The sequence below is a fragment of the Chenopodium album genome, chromosome 10 (genome assembly GCF_948465745.1).
Source record: "Chenopodium album chromosome 10, dcCheAlbu1.1, whole genome shotgun sequence".
NCBI classification, from domain to species: domain Eukaryota; kingdom Viridiplantae; phylum Streptophyta; class Magnoliopsida; order Caryophyllales; family Amaranthaceae; genus Chenopodium; species Chenopodium album.
In genome coordinates, this window is record NC_137843.1 from 35,380,404 (window position 1) to 35,396,365 (window position 15,962).

The window sequence follows — 15,962 nt, forward strand, 5'->3', positions numbered from 1 at the left end:
CTACTGACTTTAATTGATAAATTATATGTAATTTACCTTTAGTATTTAATGATAATTTATATTTGCTCATGGTCTTTCATATGAAAATTTTGGTAATCACTATAACTTGCTCGTCATTATTATGTGACTTAGTAGTTGTGAATTTGTGATGACTGATTGTTCACACCCAAAGCTGCCTATCAAATGAATGGAGAAGCTTGTAAATATATAGACCAGTTTGCTCTTTCTGTCTTTCACTGAAAACTCGTGATACAACTTTACTTTTTTATATCCTTTTTGAATTTGCTGCTATGTAATTTCTCTTCAATTATGGAAAGAATAAGGTGATAAAATTTGTGTTAAATAAAAAAAAAAAAACAAAATAGCCTATATGTGATGAGTGTCATTTATGACACTCAATTGGTAGCAATTTTAGGATATTTTCATCTTCTTGTATAGCTTTTCTCTTTGAATAATGCTTTAGTTTCGTTCTTTTATGCTTTAGTTTCTTCGTTCCCTTTATTTTGTGATTTCTTGCATTTTAAGGGTATTTTCGTCTTTTCTATTTTACTTGCTCTACTTTTTTTATCACAGGACTTGCTCGGGCCTCGAGATTCATTTTGGAAGGTTCTCCAAGTCTTTTGGATGTTTGGGACAAGGTTTTACATTATTCGGTTGGCAAGTATGCAAGATAAGAGGCAAGCTCCCACTCTTGGCTTTAGCGCTCTCGTGCATCACTGTCATTGCATGTCTTTGTCATGAACACGCAAATGGAGTTTTAAAGGCTGCCTTCCTCGTGAGCATTACATGAGAGCTTCGACTATGGGGATGCTTGAGCACACTATGATCGAAGCATCACACAAAGGGGCCACGAGCTGGCAACAAGGGGAGCCGCGCGCCACACCTGCAGCAGGGGTGCGTGCACATGGGGCTGCAGTGCGTGCGCACTACGGCTCCCCGTCCCCTTATTTTTCTCTTGCTATAAATACCTTTAACCTTCCTTTTTAGGGTACGTTTTTTCTAGTACTTGATATATTTTTTCAGATTTTGTAGAGAGAGACAGTAGAGAGAGAAACACTTGAATACTTGATTTGTACTCAAATTACTTCAATTAAGCTTTGATTTATTCCTTAATCAATGATTATTAGTGAGATTTTCTTCCCTTGATTTTACCTTTTTCTTGATTCTACCTTTGATTCTTGTATGATTGATTTGATTGTTGATCTTTGGTTTGAAAGTTTGTTTGATTTGATTTTCTTCTTGATTAAGCTTGAAATGATGATGTTTGTGATTCAATTTGTTTTGTTCTTCAATCTTATTATGTCTAGTGAGTAGATTAGTAGCCAGGTAGAAGGGGAAGCATGCTTGATTGATGATCATTGCTAGTTGATGATTCTTGATTGATTGAATTGTTGCAATTAAATTGGTTAATACAGTTGTGCATGTGATTGATTTGAATAGGAGTGATAAACCTTGATGATTAATCTAGATTGAATTGTAATTTCCAATTACATGAACCCTTGATTTGGGAATTACTTTAATTGATAGAATTTGATTGTGGTTTTCCTTGTTAGTCACTCGTAGTGAACCCTAGCTTGACTTATAGGAGATAGCTCTTGAATCCTATTAATTGTAACTATTGTTTTCCTTTGCAACGTTTGAATCGATTGAGTTTTCTTAGTTTGGCATGATCATTGAGCTTGCATGTGGAACCTTAATCCCTAGCGTTTATCATATTGATTTTCTTCATTACTTAGTTGATTGAAACTTAGTTACACCACGAATTAGCTCTGATTCTTCGAAGTAGCTTGACTATAGGCTATAGCAATCTCCCCCTCATTCCTGTGGGTTCGACTCGAACTTGCCTTATATTAGGAGTGGGTTTGATTTTCTCTTTGTTTGATTGGAGGTGCTTTAGAATCCAATGACCTAAAATACCCCACATCAAAATGGCACCATTGCCGGGGAATGGCGTCGGTGTTTTGTTATAGTTGTTGAATCTACAATATTTTATTTGAAAAAATACAAAAAGATTTTTCCCTTTTTGGCTACATTTATAGCCGTGCTACTAATTGTTTCTTTTGAGATTGTATGCATAGAGCACGTGGTCGTTCTCTAGTGCCTTTTGATCCCGAAATCGAGAGGACAATTACAAAGATAAGAGTTGGTAGACGTTCTTTGAGTTCTAGCCCTCTAAGTGAAGAAGAACCACAAGAAGAAGAATAAACAAGCATGGAAGAAAATCCAAGAGTGGCATTGAAGGAATTGGGGATTCCGGGTGCATATAGGTTTGAGAGTGGGATTGTTCCACCTACAACACCGGCGAATGACTTTGAAATTAGACCGGCGATGATCACTTTAATAGAGAGGTGACAATTTAGTGGGGCCAAGCATGAGAGTCCGCTAAATCATCTCAAGGAGTTCGAAAAATATAGCAACACTATTAAAGTGAATGGAATTTCCCAAGAATTCATCTACCTCAAGATTTTCCCCTTTAGAGGGCGTGCCTTGGAATGGTTGGACAAGGAAGTCAAACCAAATTCTCTAAGGACATGGGACGAAGTGACTAAGGAATTAAGGAATTTCTATCCCGTTTCTATCCACAAAAGAAAACGGCAGAGGCTAGAGCTTTGATTCAAGGTTTCAAGCAAAGGCCTAGTGAAAGTCTCTATGAAGCATGGGAGAGGTACAAAGAGTATCAAAGAGAATGTCCTCACCACGAAATTCCTACCTACCAAGTCATTCAAATCTTTTATGGTGGCCTAAGTCCTCAAGGGAAATCTTGTCTTGATGGGGAAGCCGGAGGTCCCATTTTTAATAGAACGGAGGAGAAAGTGGTAGACATCAAAGAAGACGTAGTGAGGTATAGTAGAGATTGGTAAGATGGTGAAAGGGAACAAACTAGCAAGATTAGCTCTTCGGTGTACTCGGAAGATCATCTTAATGGCATCAATAACATGTCCTCACAAATGACAAACTTAGGGAAGGAAATGACCGCCATCAAGGCGAAGTTGGAAAGTCCTTCTTTCCAAGTTTCAAATCTTCCCTCCCAACTTAAGGGGAGAGGTAAGTCTTCTAACTCTCATCCCCCTCCCTGTTCTAGTAACATGCCTAGTGGTGATGAGCGTCGTTTATGGCGCTCAAAAGAATAAGATTTAGGTTCATTTTCTTTATTTTCTTTCATCATTTTCATATAATTCTTTTAGTTTTATTTGATTTTCCATTTTTTATAATTCAGTTTAGTTCTCGATTGGTTTTTACGAGTTTTTCGTATTTTTAGTTGATAATTCATAATTTTAGTGTTAGTTTTACCTTGCAATACTTCCTCTCTTTGTTTTATTTGTGTTTTGTAGGTGAATAATCAAGTCAATTTTCTCATTTTGGGACTGTCATGTTCGCGGGCATCATCTCGAGTGCAATGATGATGGGGATGCTCAGGAGCGCGGAGTTTGATCAAGCAAGCGAAGGAGCCAAAGCCTATGCATCGAAAAGGGGTGCGCGCGCATGGCACAGGGGTGCGTGCGCGCAGACCCAGCTGTGCACCTGCGAGGCAGGGCTGTGCGGCCCTCTTCGCTCGATTTTTCTTATTTATAGCTTTTGACTTTCTTTTTGAGGACGACTTAACTTTGTACTAGAGAGAGAATTTTTCCAGAAATAGTAGAGAGAGAAAGTAGAGAGAGAAGCTTAAGATTTACTTGTTTATACTTGAATTTGATCTTAGATTTCAATTTAATTTTTAAATTCCTTCTTCAATTCAATGAATGTTTGTAAGATTTCTTTCCCTTGATTTACTTTTAATGCAATTCTTTCTAGTTTCTTGGATTTTGATTGAGATTACATTCCTTGTTTTAGAAATTGTTGATTGATTGATTTTCTTTTGATTTAGCTTTAAATGAATATGAATTTGATTGAATTTGTTTTGTTTCTTAATTCCACCATGTTTAGTGAGTAGATTAGTTGCTAGGGAGAAGGGGAAGCATGCTTGATTGATGATTTTTTCTAGTTGATGATACTAAATTGATTTGAATGGTGCAATTAAATTGGTTGACATAGTTGTGCATGTGATTAATTAGATTAGGAGTGATCAACCTATAAGATTAATCTAGATTGCATTGCAAATTTCAATGACATGAACCCTTGATTTGAGAATTGCTTTAATTGATTGAATTTGATTGTGATTTTCCTAGCTAGCCATTCATAGTGATCCCTAGCTTGACTTATAGGAGATAGCCCTTGAATTCTTTTGATTGCAACTATTGTTTGTCCTTTGAAATGTTTGAATTGATTTAGTGACCTTTCAATTAGCATAATCATTGAGCTTGCATGTGGAACCCATATCCCTAGTGTTTAGTATATTGAATTTCTCAATTCATCTAGATTTCTTGATACCTTAGTTACCAACCGCATCTTCCGCAAACTTCGAAGTAGCTTGACCTAGGCTATAGCTTACACCTATTCATTCCCTTGGGTTCGACCCTTGACTTACCATATACTCGTATTAGGTTGGTCGAGTGTTTATAAATTTTCTTTGACTCTAGGAAAGGGTAGAGGAGGACCTACATTTTCCTCGTGTCAAAAATGGCGCCGTTGCCGGGGACTGATATTGTTGCTTTGTTATAGTTGTTGAGTCTATTTCACCATTAATTGAAAATACAAAAAGATTTTCTTTAAGGCTACATTTGTAGCCGTGCTACTAACCATTTCTTTTGAGATTTTATGCATAGAGAACGTGATCATTCACTAGTGCCATTTGATCCGGAAATTGAGAGAACTATTGCAAGGTTGAGGAGTGCTAGGCAATCTTTGAGCCCTAGCATTTCAAGTGAAGAAGAGCCACAACAAGAAGAACAAGCAAGAATGGGAGAAAATCCGAGAGCGGCATTGAAAGAAGTGGGGATTCCCGGTGCATATAGATTTGAGAGTGGGATTTCTCCACCTACAACACCGGCAAATGATTTTGAAATAAGACCGGCAATGATCACTTTGATAGAGAGGCGACAATTTAGTGGGGCCAAGCATGAAAGCCCACTAAACCATTTCAAGGAGTTCGAGAAGTATTGCAATACTACAAGGTGAACGGAATTTCCCAAGAATTCATCCGCCTCAAGCTCTTTCCTTTTTCACTCATAGGTCGTGCTTTGGAATGGCTAGACAAGGAGGTAAAGCCGAATTCTCTAAGGACATGGGACGAGGTCACCAAGGAATTTCTATCCCGTTTCTATCCTCAAAAGAAAACGGCGGAAGCTAGAGCTTTGATTCAAGGTTTCAAGCAAAAGCCAAATGAGAGCCTTTATGAAGCATGGGAGAGATACAAGGAGTATCAAAGAGAATGTCCTCATCACGGAATTCCAACCTATTAAATCATTCAAATTTTCTATGGAGGTCTTAGCCCTCAAGGAAAATCATGTTTAGATGGAGGAGCCGGAGGTCCTATCATGAACAAAACGGAAGAGGAAGTGGTGGACATAATTGAGGACGTAGTGAGGTATTATAGAGATTGGTAAGATGGAGAAAGAGAGTCAACTAGGAAGAGTAGCTCTTCGGTGTACTCGGTTGATCATCTAAATGCAATCAACAATCTATCCTCTCAAATGACAAACTTGGGGAAGGAGATGTCCGCTATCAAGGCAAAGTTGGAAAGTGCTACCTACCAAGTTTCAAGTCTTCCCTCCCAAACTAAGGGGAGAGGTACGTCTTCTAATTCTCAACCCCTTCCTTCTTCTAGTAACATGCCTAGTGGATGCTTGTTTTGTGATGATTGTGGGTCGTATGAGCGTGATGTTTCTAGTTGCCCTCATGCATGTATGGATGTTTGTGATGATCAAGATGGAAATGTGAATGAGCATGTGAACTATGTGTCAAATAATCATGATTCTAGGTTTGAGAATCAAAGAGGTCAATGGAATAGGAATTACAACAATCATGGCAATTTTGACAACTATAACCAAGGTGGTGGTTATAGGAACCAAGGTTCTCGAGGTAACTATAACAATCAAGGTTATAGTAGCCAAAATCAAAACCAAAATTATGGTAATCCAAAGCAAGGTTATGGGAATCATAATCAAGGAAGTGGTAACCATAATCAAGGTTATGGTCAAAATCAAAGTAGGGGTAATTGGAACAATCAAGGTAGAAGCAATTTTCAAAACAATGCTTAGAAAGGCCCTCCACCCGGATTTGCTCCAAAGGCCCAAAATGATAATTCCTATGTTCAATCCTCTTCTTCTTCACAGAGAACAAATTTCGAAGAAATCATTTAAAATCAAACAAAGTTGTTGAACACTTACATGACCGTAAGTGATAAGAAATTTAATGAAATGATGACTCATAATAAGATGCTTGAAAATCAGATTTCTCAACTTGCTAATGTTTTGAAAGACCATGCTAGTCCTTCTTCTTTACCTTCCCGAGGCCTAGATCCTAAGAGACCGGTTAATGCTATTGTTACAAGGAGTGGTAAGATCCTTGAGTAGAGTTTGCCTAGGATGAGTGAGACTAAAGAGGGCACAAAAGGGGCTTTGGTTGAAGATGAGAGAAATGGTGCATCTTTGAGTGAGGTTGAGATTGAGAAGCCTAGTGAGGTGAGAGTGGAGAAAGAGATTGTGAAACCTAAGCTTCCTTATCGACAAAAATTCATGAGACACAAGTTAGATGAACAATTTGGAAGATTCATAGACATGCTTAAGCAACTTCATCTCTCTTTACCATTTACCAAAGTTGTCACCCAAATGCCCAACTACGCAAAATTCCTCAAAGACATTTTGAGTGGTAAGAGAACATGTGATGGTTTAGAGACGGTGAACTTGACCGAGAATTGTAGTGCTATCATAATGAACAAGATGCCACCTAAGCTAAAAGACCCCGGAAACTTTTCTATCCCTTGTGCCATTTATAAAATGCAAATTGAGAATGCCTTGTGTGACCTAGGAGCTAGTGTTAGCCTTATTCCATACTCGGTGTACCAAAGACTTGAGCTAGGAGAACTCTTACCTACTAACATCACTTTGCAATTGGCCGATAGGTCAATTAAGTTCCCTAAGGGTAAGGTAGAGGATGTTCCTTTAAGGGTAGAAAATTTGTTATTCCGGTGGATTTTGTTGTGCTTGAGATGGATGAAGATGCTAATATCCCCATCATTCTAGGGAGACCATTCCTTGCTACTTCGGGTGCTTTGATAGATGTAAAAAGTGCTAAAATTTCGCTCAAAGTAGGGGATGAAGTGATAGAATTTGATTTGAATGATAGCATGAAGTATCCAAGTTCTTCTCTAGAAAATTATATGTTACTTGATTCTTTCGATCATGTTGTGTCTTCCATGCATGAGCAATTGCTCACTTCTAACGATGCTCTTGAGAATGTTTTGTTAAATAAGGAGAACATAGGTACCCCAAACAAGGAGATGGGTTTGTATGAAGATTTGCTCAATGGAAGCTTTGAGGATGTTGAAGGGCAAATGTGTTTGAGCATTTCTAGCCAAGAAGCGTTGAAAGTGGCATCATCGAAGGAAGGTAAAGGTGCTCCAATGGTTGAGCTCAAACCTCTTCTATCACACCTTTGGTATGAATTTTTAGGACCCAACTCCACTTTTCCCGTGATTGTTAGCTCTTCTTTAAGTGAGCATCAAGCTCAAAAGTTGTGCGGTGTTTTGAAAAATCAACAAAGTGCTTTGGGTTATACCATTGATGACCTCAAAGGTATAAGCTCCGCTTTATGTACACATCACATAACTCTTGAGGAGGGTGCTTTACCTTCTATTGAGAGGCAACGAAAGCTACACCCCCAAATGGGAGAGGTAGTGAAAAAGAAGATCACCAAACTTTTGGATGCGAGAATCATATTCCCCATTTCTAGTTCTAGGTGGGTTTCTCCCGTTCACGTTGTCCCAAAGAAGGGAGGTATGACCGTCGTTGAGAATGAGAAAGGTGAGCTCATTCCGACGAGGACGGTCACGGGATGGAGGATGTTTATAGACTATAGACGTCTAAACACATCAACAAAGATGAAGTTGTTTCCCAAAAAGCTCATGTCAAGATGGAGCGGTCCCTATTGGTCAAGAATGTTTTTCCAAGTGGTGTTGTAGAGGTCTCAATGATGGATTCTTCTTCTCCATTTAAGGTCAATGGCCATCGTCTCAAGAAGTATTTCAATGGTGCTTTTGTTGGCCTTGTTCACTCATTTCTTTTCCGGCAACCACCTTAATTGGTGGAGGACGTCGAGCTATGACGTTAAACAAGCGCTACCCGGGAGGCAACCCGGTCTTCTAACCTTTTTCTTTTGATTTTACATTTTTCTATATTTCTTTTATCTTTGAGATTTTTCTTATTTCTCTTTCTTTTTATTTGTTTTCTGGATTTTAGGTACTATGAGATTGGTTCGGAGACAATTTCCAACAATTTTAGTGTTATTTCAAGCTTTCTCGAGGTTTGGTTAAGTTTAGGTGGAATATTGTTGGGGTTTTATGCTCTCATGTTTGCATTTTTATTGATATTCTTCTCTTTTTCGAATGCGCTTTCAAATATCCCCTTATGCAAACAGGAGAGTATATTCATGGCTGACATATTCTTGCTTGGTGCACGTGCACCAAGGGCTGCGCGCGCGCACCAAAGGGGTCAGAAATTTTTCACTTATTTTGGCAAAAATTGCCGATTTTTGAACCATCCCCGTACCCCCTTGGTGCGCACGCACCACATCCCTGCACACGCGCACCACAAGGGTCAGAATTTGGCCGGAATTATTGAGCATCACTAGCCCTACCTGGTGCGCACGCACCCCCTGCCTGCGCGCACGCACCAGGTAGGCAGGTTTTTTTTTAGCATTTGTCGCCGGCCAACGCTGACCAGCCCCTGCGCTGGTGCGCACACACCAGGCTCCTGCGCGCACGCACCAGCCGCAGCAGCCTGGCGCGCGCCCCCCTTATAACCCCAAGTTTTCCACCTTATTTCCCCTTTCTCTCTCCCCGATTTTTCCCAGCTTTCCCAACTCTATTCTCTCATCAAACCCTATTATTTTTTCTAGAAAAAGCATATCAATTTCACCTCTTTTATTCTCATTCTAACATCAAATTACATTTCACTCATCAAATTTTCGAATTTTTCAAGAAAAATTCCAGATTTTCGAACCAAAAATTCGAAATTTTTGGGTTAATTTTCGGAATTTTGAGGATCTGTGTTGAGGTTTGGAACTTATCTTTGGGTGTTCTATTTGTTCTTAAATCTTCATTTTGGGAAATTTGCAAGTAATTCAAGGCTACATTGAGGTATAATTTCTTATTTTCTAGTCATCGTCTTCCTCATTGTTCAAGCTTGAAACCTTGTTTTTGCTTTCATGGTAGAACTCCATTGTTGGTTCTTTTAAATTGTAATTTGTGTTGAATGACATCATTGAGTGTTAAATTGAAGCTTTTTCATGATGAATTTGTATAATTTGCTTGATTCCTTGTTTCACTATTGTTGGTCATTTTCTCTATCATGGGTATTCTTTATAATGGTTTTATTGCTTTGATAATTCAATGCTTGAGGTTATTTTTCTCAATTTGGCTCATGATTTGGTCTCTTATGTTCATTTTTGCCTTTAATCCATGGTTAATGATTTCAAATTTATGATTCTATATTAATGGCATTTTGTTTATATGTAGCCATATCATGTTTTGGTCTCTTACTTGTTTCTACTTTGAGATAATTGCTTTTGTGCTTGATTCTTGAGCAATTACTTATGTTTCTTATTGCAACATGACATATGTAAGATTTGCTCATGAGTTGTTCTTCTTCTTGTAGGTGGCTCCAATCCGTCACAAGAAGCGGGCAAGATCAAGTTCTAGCAAACCAAGGCATGTTGTTCCACCTCCACCCGAGGTAGAAGAGACATATGGCATTGAGTTTTCTAAAGAATCACATTGGGATCGTTTCAAGCGTCTATCCAAGAGAAAGCTTAGACCAACAAGATTTTACCATCAAGCAACAACCAAGTTTCTCGGCATAGATGAGGATGTTCGGCTTCTTGCAAAGGGCCTTCATCTTTTAGAGTTCTTGGATTTGAGCGCCCCTACTTATGATAGGGTGACCTATGAATTTCTTTCTTCTTGAGGTAGTCCGAGAATCGAGTGTCGGTTCGTCAAGGATTTTGACATTCCAAATTTTCAATCATGATCACTCATTGGCGGATTCTCAACTATGTTCTTACTTCAAGTTTCCTTGGGCCGCGGACGCGGAACAATGTATCTACCCGACACATGATAGAATGGCAGAGGATCATGGATATAATGAGAAACGTTGGTGGAGAAGTATCTCGGAGGAAGGGAAGTATGAGCCTCAAAATTCCAAGACCGCCTCCATGATTCATCCGGCTATGCGGTATTTCAACCGTCTCCTCACTTACGCTCTTTGCTCCAAAGACTCTTTGGGAGCTATCTCTTGAGAGGAGCTTTGTTGGTTATGGATAGCTGACCAAAATGACTTTGAGATTGAGTTGGTGGATTTCACAGAGCACTTCATCAATCGACTATTGGATATTCGTGATGGAGTTAGCCTATCTGGGAGCATCCAATTGGGAGGGATGATTTCTATCCTAGCTCTATGCATCAATGAAGACTATAAGACTTTGTTAAATGAGCTTCCCCCAATTATTGATCCTCGAGAAAAATCTTCTTCTCATTTCCTCAACATCTCCGCCCTTGTGAACCAAAAGTTCCTCGATCGTACGAAGAAGGATGATGTCTTCATTTGGAAAGTTTCTCGGTAAGAATGGTTTTTAATCCCATGCAAAGAGGCAACCACCCGACCAAGAGTGAAGTTCTCCTTATCTTGGAGGCCTCTAATGCGAGATATTGCTCCTTCTATTCGCCGTAGGACGAATCAAACAAGAGGCCGCTCGACCAATGCTCTCTCATTGAATGTTCAAACTATTCCCACAGTTGAACCGGAAGGTACACCTATTCCTTCTCCCTCTTCTACTCCTTCTACTTTTGATTTGTAAACCATTCATGCTAGGCTTGATTCTATTGCTAATGTGTTATATTCTATTCCTTCTTTGCAACCCTCTAATCTTGGTTATGACTATCACACAAATTAATTGTACGATATGCATGTTCGGAGAGGGGAAATCGAGCCCAATGTGAACTACCCTTATCTCCCGGTCCAACAAGGACCTATTCCTCAGTGGGAACCTTTTGATCATACCATTGGTCCTCGGCCTTGCTACCCTTATTGGGAGGGCCCTCATGTTCACCCTAGTTCTATCATAGGCACCACCCCGGCTACTTACGACTATCGGCGGCCTGGTGGTTGTGATTACACATATGATCCGGCTAATCCTTCGCCCTTTTCGGACCTTGAGACTTTTGGGCGGTGGGGTAGGTCGGGTGAGCCGGTCTTAGATGATTGGTCTCATTATTTTGAGGATGATAGAGCTAGGAGGAATGGTAGGTTAAGGGGTAAGGCTCCCATGGACGTGAGTGAGATGGCTAGCTCTAGTCATGTGATGGAGACCGGTGAGGGGAGTTCTCATTCTACCCCTTACCATAGTGCGGAGTGATACTACCATGGCCCCCCTTCTTCTCTGCTTTTTATGATGTTTCTCGATTGCCTATATGCCTTTAGGTTTAGAGTTAGGGGGGTGGTCCAGTCTAAGCTTGGGGGTGTTTTCTGCATCTTTTTCTGTGCTTCACCATATTTTCCCCCCTGCTTTTGTAGTTCATTCCTGGTCTCCTATAATTCTGGTATTGATCTTTCTGTTGTTCGGTTTTATGATGATGCTGCTGTATTTCTGCTGATTCCTCTGCCTGGTTATTGGTTTGTTGTTTGTTTCACTGATTGTTGTCCGTTGAGTTTCTATGTGTCTTTATCATGATGATTCCTGATGATGCCTGTCTGATTTCTTTTCTCCTGATACTATTTTAGTCTGTTGATTCTGACCCTTGCTGCTGTTATTACTGGATTTTTCTTTATTTTCCTACATTTTATTTTCTATTTTCTTCTTTTCTTTTGTATTGAAGTTACTAACAATTTTCTTTGTATATAGTTTTTTTGTTATTTCTCACCTTACTCTATTGCTTATGCTTTGGATTTCGACGATTCATAAAGGTGCGCTTTCACCTTTTTAATGTGCAAAAGCTTTGGCGCCCTGGAGATCTTTCTATTTCTTTTCTTTTTCTTTCCTTGGTTACTTAGTCTAGGATTAGTTCTAGGAGAAGTTGAATGGTTCGAGGTTGTTTGCTTTTTAACACCCTAGTGTGTTTGGGAACATTGGCGTTGTGGCCGAATGTTCACTTGTTTGTTGATTGGGATTTATGTGTGTTAGCATTATTTCCTTTTTGCATTCTGCTTCTCCTATATCTTTCTATTTTTCATTTCATTTTCCTTTTCTTATTTTTCTTTTTCTTTCTCTTTTGTTTTCATCTTCCTTCTTGTTTTCCTTTTTCTCTTTTTCTTATTCTTTTGTTTTCTTTTTATCTCTTTTCTCTTGTAAAACAAAAAAAAAATAATAAAAAAAAAACTTAAAAAAATATAAACAAAAAAAAAAAAAAAAAAAAACAAACCTTGTTTTTGTGAATATGAATAAATGTTTTTGCTTTTACTTTGGATTTAATACCACTTGAACTTGCACATTGGCTATTTTTCTTCCTAAATACAATGGTTTGCACGGTTTGAGAGTATCTTTGGTTGATTCTAGGATAGAGTATGCTAAGGTAGCGGTTTAGACCTTTTGGGGCCTTGAAGCCGGATTCTTTTGGTTTGTGGTAAGACGGAGTTGCTTCCTTTAGTGGATTTGACACCTTTAGTAAGTTTTTGCTACAATCGTGTGAGGTTTCTCTTTTTCAAGCTTTCATCACTCTTGATTGTGCGGCGTGGATCCTCCACCTTTGCATCCCTAATCTTGAATCTTGACTCATAATTCTCAAACACGAGACCGAACCAACTAGGAAGGACAAAGGCCATTTTTCGGGGTGGTAATTTTTTCATTTCTAGGATTTTCTTCTTTCTTTTTAGTTCATAAGGTTTACATTTCCCATCTTGCTAACCATTTGAGCCATTCCCCTTCTTTTCAAGCCACATCTTTAGAACTTTGCACCTTTTGTTTCTTTTCGTTCCTTTATTGGTTTTTGTGAAGCAAATGGTCATGCTTTTGGAGTTTGGAGTTTGTGATCTATAAAGTTGGAAATTGGTTTTATTTTTATGCGAACTCGTCTTTTGTACATATTGTGAATAATGGCAATTGAATATACTCGAAAAAGCCGTCCAAAATTAAAAGAGGCGAGGACTATTGCTTTGATATAATGAAAATTACAAAAAAAAAAAGGGAGAGAAAATGAAAAATTCAAAAATAAAAAAATGATGATTTGTTTCTTTTCCTTTTTCTCGCATTGAGGACAATGCTTCCTTTTAGCTTGGGGGAGAAGCGTTTACGCTTTTTGTATATATGCTTGTGGATATAGCTTTGAATAAGCTTGGGGGTATTAGTTTGTTTTTGTTTGGTGACTTCTTGGTTTTGGTGTTGAGGTGTTGCCAACCTTTGCTTCATAATCTAGGTGTACCACCAAATTCTAAATTTTAAGCCTACCCCTAACCTTTTGCCCTTACGTTACAACCTTTGGGAAAGTCCTTTCGACCTAGTGGTTGAGTCATGCACCGAGGGAGGGCATTATGAGTTAAAGCCTAAAGAAAAAGGATGCAAGGTCGAGATGTCGAGAACCCTCAAATTCTATTCTTTTCCGGTTCCTTCGTGGAGCCATAGAGACGCTTACTAAGGGAAGATTTGAGGCCATTAGGGAGAACGCGGTTAGATTGGTGGGGATGAAAATGGATTGCGCCTCATTAGTTCTCTACGCTTAGCATACCCCATGCTTCAATCAACCCTCGATATCTTAGATAGTGCTTACCATTGTTGTTTTAGAAAGCTTGATATCCTTTGTGCCTTGATCATGTGCAAAAGGCCTTTGTATAAGCATTTCTTTTCTCTTTAAGGTTTTAAACTTTTTTTTTCTTTTCTTTTCTTTTTTACTTTGCCTCCTTTTTAATAAAAAAAGAGTTATAGGTTAACCTCTTTGGAAACCTTTACGAGAGCATCACTCGTCCTCTAGAGCGATCTAGGGGTTTAAATGGCTTGTCTTTAGTTGCTAAAATTGACCGTGATTCTTACGAAAGTGAGTTAGTGTATATTCTCATCTTCCCTAATTTTCTTGTTTCTTTCTTTGCTTGAGTAGTGTCATCATTTTCCCTTGGGTTTGATTTTGTTTTGCTCGAGGACGAGCAAAAGTTTAGCTTGGGGGAATTTGATGAGCGTCGTTTATGGAGCTCAAAAGAATAAGATTTAGGTTCATTTTCTTTATTTTCTTTCATCATTTTCATATAATTCTTTTAGTTTTATTTGATTTTCCATTTTTTATAATTCAGTTTAGTTCTCGATTGGTTTTTACGAGTTTTTCATATTTTTAGTTGGTAATTCATAATTTTAGTGTTAGTTTTACCTTGCTACGCTTCCTCTCTTTGTTTTATTTGTGTTTTGTAGGTGAATAATCAAGTCAATTTGCTCATTTTGGGACTGCCATGTTCGCGGGCATCATCTCGAGTGCACTAATGATGGGGATGCTCGGGAGCGCGGAGTTTGATCAAGCAAGCGAAGGAGCCAAAGCTTATGCATCGCAAAGGGGTGCGCGCGCGCGGCATAGGGGTGCGTGCGCGCAGACCCAGCCCTGCGCGCGAGCGGATGGGATTTGCGTGCGCACGGCCTGTGCGGCCCTCTTCTCTCGATTTTTCTTATTCATAGCTTTTGACTTCCTTTTTGAGGACGACTTAACTTTGTACTAGAGAGAGAATTTTTCCAGAAACAGTAGAGAGAGAAAGTAGAGAGAGAAGCTTAAGATTTACTTGTTTGTACTTGAATTTGATCTTAGATTTCAATTTAATTTTGAAATTCCTTCTTCAATTCAATGAATGTTTGTAAGATTTCTTTCCCTTGATTTACTTTTAATGCAATTCCTTCTAGTTTCTTGGATTTTGATTGAGATTACATTCCTTGTTTTAGAAATTGTTGATTGATTGATTTTCTTTTTATTTAGCTTTAAATGAATATGAATTTGATTGAATTTGTTTTGTTTCTTAATTCCACCATGTTTAGTGAGTAGATTAGTTGCTAGGGAGAAGGGGAAGCATGCTTGATTGATGATTTTTTCTAGTTGATGATACTAAATTGATTTGAATGGTGCAATTAAATTGGTTGACATAGTTGTGCATGTGATTAATTAGATTAGGAGTGATCAACCTATAAGATTAATCTAGATTGCATTGCAAATTTCAATGACATGAACCCTTGATTTGAGAATTGCTTTAATTGATTGAATTTGATTGTGATTTTCCTAGCTAGCCATTCATAGTGATCCCTACCTTGACTTATAGGAGATAGCCCTTGAATTCTTTTGATTGCAACTATTGTTTGTCCTTTGAAATGTTTGAATTGATTTAGTGACCTTTCAATTAGCATAATCAATGAGCTTGCATGTGGAACCCATATCCCTAGTGTTTAGTATATTGAATTTCTCGATTCATCTAGATTTCTTGATACCTTAGTTACCAACCGCATCTTCCGTAAACTTCGAAGTAGCTTGACCTAGGCTATAGCTTACACCTATTCATTCCCTTGGGTTCGACCCTTGACTTACCATATACTCGTATTAGGTTGGTCGAGTGTTTATAAATTTTCTTTGACTCTAGGAAAGGGTAGAGGACGACCTACATTTTCCTCGTGTTAAGTGGTTGCTTGTTTTGTGATGTATGTGGTTCATATGATAATGATGCTTCTAATTGCCCTCATGCATTTTTGGATGTATATGATGATCAAGATGGTAATGTGAATGAACATGTGAACTATGTGTCAAATAATAATGAGTCAAGGTTTGATAATTAAAAGGGTCAATGGAATAGGAATTATCATAACCAAGGTGGTGTTATATGAACCAAGGGAACCAAGCCTCCCGAGGTAACTATAACAAC

General features: G+C 38.6%; 2 non-coding genes across 2 annotated transcripts; both read right to left on the reverse strand.

Moving 5' to 3' along the window:
* Positions 1 to 2,598: 2,598 nt before the first annotated feature.
* Positions 2,599 to 2,704, reverse strand: LOC145565799 (small nucleolar RNA R71). Its single transcript, XR_014095175.1, has one exon. It is a non-coding gene; the product is annotated as a small nucleolar RNA R71 (small nucleolar RNA).
* Positions 2,705 to 5,220: 2,516 nt separating this feature from the next.
* LOC145565721 (small nucleolar RNA R71) lies at positions 5,221 to 5,326 on the reverse strand. The gene has a single exon (XR_014095101.1). It is a non-coding gene; the product is annotated as a small nucleolar RNA R71 (small nucleolar RNA).
* Between the last annotated feature and the right edge of the window lie 10,636 nt (positions 5,327 to 15,962).